Source organism: Elephantulus edwardii, unplaced genomic scaffold, assembly GCF_000299155.1.
Source record: "Elephantulus edwardii isolate Elephantulus edwardi_28Jun2011 unplaced genomic scaffold, EleEdw1.0 scaffold00280, whole genome shotgun sequence".
NCBI classification, from domain to species: domain Eukaryota; kingdom Metazoa; phylum Chordata; class Mammalia; order Macroscelidea; family Macroscelididae; genus Elephantulus; species Elephantulus edwardii.
In genome coordinates, this window is record NW_006400030.1 from 3,189,458 (window position 1) to 3,195,199 (window position 5,742).

The window sequence follows — 5,742 nt, forward strand, 5'->3', positions numbered from 1 at the left end:
GGTTAGTACTTCTAGATCATTATTTCTTCTAACATGGGCTGATCTCAGTGTTTTCCTTTGGACTCACATACTGAGCCAAAAATACCTTTCCCCTGTCTGTGTACCATTATTATCTTTATTCTCATCTCAACCTTGTACAATTCTATGGCTTTCTGAACTCCTACTCTGAACCGTGTACCGAGTGATTGTTACATAATCACCCAGTGACACGTAGTAGACTTGAAAACACAGATCAGGTGATCAGGTGATGTTTTAGTAAAATTAGGGACATGAGGCATGATTTAAAATTAGTGAGACAAGATATCTAAGAGGGCATCTATGGCATATTGTTACTCTCTGCACTGGCAGAAAAGGAAATGTGGAGGAAACATTTCTGAAAAGATTAGTAGAGGCATACTGAAAACAGTCATTAGACATGGAAGGTGCCCTAGAGATGACCCAATCTAAACCCTTATCTCATAGGCAAAGGTTAAACTGACTTGAAAGTTGTTTTTAATATTTATCTAATTAGTGCCTGGATGGAGTTTGACCTTATCAACCCTACCCTTTTCATCTGGTCAATGCTAACTCATCCCAACTCTGTAGTGTACATAGACTACCTTGTAAGACTGTAAATCTTTACAGAAGCAGCCAGCCACATATTTCTGCAGTGGAGCGACTAGTGAATTTGAATCATAGTCCTTCTGGTTAATACTGAGCATTTAACTGCCATGCCACCAGGGCTTTGACCATAAACCTTCTAATTTTGATTTTGATTATAGCACAGGGAGCTCCAGTAACCTAGTAGGTAAGGAATTGTGCTGTCAACCAAAAGGCAGGCAGTTTGAATTCAACAAATGCTCCATAGGAGAAATATGGGCAGAAAGCCTCTGAAAGCCACTGGAAGTTCAGCCATGAGTTGATTCCAAGTTGATGGCATACAACCAGGTGAAAACTATTTTATCACAAGCCTCTTTTTCCTCTTTCCCTTTTTTTACAATTACACAAAAGATTAAAACCAAGCCAAATAACATTTAATCACCTCAGTGATTTTGTGGAAAGACTTAATTTGCATAAGAGGATAAAACGGAACTCCTATTTCCAGTGAAATCTTAAACAGGTGGCAATGAGATCGAGGAAAGAGACAGGTGTTTTAGTACATAAAAGATGTTTGTAAAAAAAAAAAGATGTTTGTTTCCCCTTCTGAAATTGCCATGGCAGTTATTAAGAAGAGTTCAATGTCATCCATTCTTCACAGTTTATTTACAAAGTTCATTTATCAGATGATTTTACACTAATTCCTCATTTCAACAGCTTCTGAATAGTACTTGTAAAATAATCAGCCATTCAGGTGTACCTAGAATTGAGGGCTTTCCCAGGACACAGGGCATTAAGTACTGAACTGGAGCACACTCAAGCAAACCAGAGCAGTGGATCACTCTTCCTAGAACTTAGTGAACTTTACCAAATTTATCCTACTTATTGATTACCACCGGGCAGCTGATATCCAAAAATTTCTGCCTGGTCCAAAGCAATAGCTTCCTTGGTGATTGCTGCATCTCTCTTTTCTCAGACTTAGTCCTAGAGAATAAAGGAAACCCATATTGATCATGGCTGTCATCTATGTTCAAGGTTATTAACTACAGCTTTTCCCCCTGTACTAGCAAAAGATTGAAAGCATGTATTTAGAAATAGGAAATTCTTTGAAATTTAAATTCAATTTTTTGAGTAAACTCTGATACATAAAGAATTGAATGCTATGCAACTATCAAGAATGAGTGGGTGCGGGGGGATTGTGTACCAGGGAGGGAGTCTTTCTTTTACTCTTGAAAGAGAGGAGCAAACTGGGGGGCTGGGGGAGAGGGCTGGGCGGGTAGAGAAGTGCAGCAATGAATGAATGGAAATCTAAATGCTCTGTAAATGTTCATTAAAATTATTAAAAAAAAGAATGAGTGATTTCTTCAATATTTTAAGTTTGTTAAACACAAGGAACTGAATAATATATAAAATATGCTATCTTTGTGTAAGAAAGGAAAAACATTAAAACATATTTATGATTTTGTTTATAATTGAATTAAAAGAATACTGATAAGATAAATGTGAAGCTAAGGCTGTTATTATGTGCTTTTGAGTCAGAATTGACTCATAGCTGACCCTCTAGCAGGTTTTCAGAGGTTGTAAATCACCCGAGAGGAGGAGACTGCCTATCTTTCTCCCACAGAACAACAGCTAGTGGATTCAAAACGCTTGCCTTTGTGTTGGCAGTACAAGTCATTACCACTAACCCACCAGTGTAATAGTTGCTGATTTTAAGCCATGCAGAATCCCTTTGTTCTATTTGAATATACAAGTTTCACATAAACACAATTACATGTTCTGGAATTCTCATTTTTATCAATTTTATCCAAAATTCCTTATGATCCACATAGATGACTTTCAATAGTCAATAAAATACAATTAAACATTTTGTCCTGATATTCTCTACTGTCAGCCAAGATCTATCTGACATTAGCAATTTTATTCCTTGTTTCATGGTCTCTTCTGTATCCAGATTCAATTTCTGGCTGTTTCCTGTTGACATATTGTCTCGGCTATTTTAAACTATCTTCAATAAGATTTTACTTGCATGTGCACACACACACATACACAGAGTAAAAAACACACATACACAAAGTAAAAAACAAGAAAACTAGAGTTCAAAAAATTATCAAATAATGTCATTACTATCACATGCATGCTTGTGTTTTATTAACTAATCAAAGGCATTTTAGGAAAAATGTAGGGGGTCAGTGAATTAAAAAAGGAATATCCCTATTGATATGAATTGACACACTGGCTGCAGTGATGCTCTTTAAAATAGTAGAGACAGTAAAGATGGTTCAGTATTTGATGGAACTTCATTTTCTTGTACATGGAGATGCTGCAAGTCAGAAGTGACTCAGCAGTACTTAACAACAGAAAGGGTTACTTCTGAAAGGTAACTGAGAGTATGCTTTTCATTGTATTCATTTCAGTATTGTTTTTATTTTTAACTCTTTGAACATATCTAAGTATCATCAAGAGAATTAATTTTCTTTTTCAGGTGAAAACTGTTAATGTACAGGTAAGATAAAGAAATTTAACCAAAAAATTGTAAAATAAACAAACCTAAAAAAAAACGGGATTGTTACTAAACAGCTTTCAACTGTGAATACCCAAGTTCTTTACTTTAAATAAATTTCTCAACAGAGACATGTTAAGTCATTTTAATTACAGGTATATCCTTCCCATCCCCCTTCCCACCCCACAATGCCCTACTAGGGATGAGTTATAATGCTACGTAGCAGAAATTTACAGAGAACCATTTCAACCTTGAGCATGGGCTGAAGACTTTATTTAAACTGCAGTTACTGTGCACTGTCCAGCCTTCTAGATGTGACATTCACTGTTCCACCCCTGGGTCCCAGATAGAGCTGATTGATCAGATACTGTCTGGTTTGCATTAGGAGCCGAAAGTCTCTGTAGGGCCAAGGAGTTCTGTGCAATAAGCACAGATACATCTTCACTGTCACTACTGCTATCTGACTCAGTTTCTTCAATGGAGGTATCTGGTGCTGGTATCCTGCCCGAAGAGGGGGATTCTTGATCTTCTCCTTCTCCGCTATGGCTCCTTTCCGCTCCATTGTCTCCACTGAGTTGTAAATGAGCAAAAGTGTCTTCCAGAGAAGTGCTTGCATCAGGGAATGGTGTTGCAGGGCTTGTTAACTGACCATCTACTGATGTTAACGGCCTAATTGCAGACGATACTAGGGGCTGAACAGAAGTTCCACTCTGTGCTGATAGACTGTCCAACTGTCCGCTCCATCGGCAGAGCTCTCTCTTGCTAGGTTTACGGTATTAGAGTCACAGTCCAGTCTAAGTCCAGCTACTCCCTTCTTTGGTATATCTGTTATATCCCATTTAATCTTCCTGCGACATCCATGTTCATTTCTCCTATATTGAACCATATTTTCAAGATTAGCAACATACAGAAACCCAGCAATTAATATTTCTGTATTCTTTTTACCTTTGGAAAAAGCATCTTCCAACTCTCTACTAGTACGCTCATCATACCACCCATTTCTTCCTTCATAATACCATGCATATTCTCCATTTCCTCTACTTGCAGCCTTGAGTTCTTCAGGTGATAACAAGGTTGGCTTGTCCAGGAAATCCTCAGGAATTTCTTGTTGACAGAGGGTACATCGTTTCCCAAGCCATGAAGCTCCCTTTACACATAGATAGCAGAAAACATGCTTACAAGGCAGACTGGGTGAACACATGTTTGCAGACAAATGGCACATTCAGGGACAGTTAGAGAAGGCGTGGTGTTCGAACAGGACTCATTTGTTTTCCTGTTTGTAGGAAGCATGTTTACTGAATAATCAATTTTACCACAGCCAGCCATCCTTTCCTTATATCCCTAAGCCTGTATTTTAGATGGCTTATCTTAAATCTTTCTTAGAAGTCTTCAAGACATCACAATGGAATTCATGATCTTCTTCATACTTGTCCCATGTTGTTGTTCTTGTTGTTATGTGCCATCGGGTCGCTTGCGACTCATAGCAACCCTATGTCCAAGAGCTCTATATGCTCTTCTATCCTGTGCCAACCTAGCCATCTCAAACACACTTATTCCCACCTCTCTAGTCACAGAATCGATCCATCTCATCAGAGGTCTTCCTCTCCTTCGCCGCCCCTCCACTCTGCCAAACATGATGTCCCTCTCCAAGGACCAGTCCCTCCTTGCAACATGCCCAAAATATGTCAGACAAAGCTTCAGAGTCCTTGACTCAAGTGAACATTCTGGCTTCACCTTCTCCAGGACAAACCTGTTTGTTCTTCTAGCAGTCCATGGTATATTCAACACTCTTCTCCAGCACCACAGCTCAAAGGCATCAATTCTCTTTCTATCATCCCTAGTCACTGTCCAACTCTCTGATGCATAGCACGTAATTGCAAAGAATATAGCCCGGATCAGGTGCACCTTAGTCTCCAGTATGACATCGTTGCTCTTCAGTACTCTTAAGAGGTCCCTCACAGCCGACTTTCCCAATGCAATTCATCTCTTGATTTCCTGGCTGCTATTACCAAGAGTGTTGACCATGGAGCCAAGTAAACTAAAACTGTTAACTATCTCAATCTCTTCACCATCCATGCTGATGCTGCCAATTGGCCCAGTGGTTAGAATCTTTGTTTTCTTGATGTTGAGCTTCAGTCCATATAGGAGGCTGTAGTCCTTGATCTTCTGCAGCAAGTGCTTCAGGTCCTCCTCAGTTTCAGCAAGCAGAGTTGGGTCATCAGCATAACGCAGGTTGTTGATGATTCTTCCACCAATCCTGATGCCATATTCCTCTTCGTATAGCCCAGCGTCTCGGATGATCTGTTCTGCATACAGATTGAAAAGGTATGGAGACAGAATACATCCCTGACGGACCCCCTTCTTGATTTTGAACCATGTAATGTCTCCTTGCTCTGTTCTGACAACTGCCTCTTGGTCCGAGTATAAGTTTCGCATTAGCACAATCAAATGTTCTGGGATTCCTATTCTTCTCAGAGTCAGCCACAGCTTATTGTGTTCCACACATAAGTCTCCATTTCTATTATAGATCCCACTGATGCCTGATGTGAAAGTAAGACATCTTCACCAGCGGTTAGCCAGCTTGTAGGATGTTCTCTTCTTCTACTGGTTCACTGTTTATCTCTGGGCCACAGCCACGGCCACCTCGCAGTCTTTTCTCCTCC

The 5,742-nt window shown here is 39.6% G+C and overlaps 1 pseudogene; it reads right to left on the minus strand.

The window, feature by feature from the left end:
• Positions 1-3,387: 3,387 nt before the first annotated feature.
• Positions 3,388-4,405, minus strand: LOC102866571 (annotated as a pseudogene).
• Positions 4,406-5,742: the final 1,337 nt, after the last annotated feature.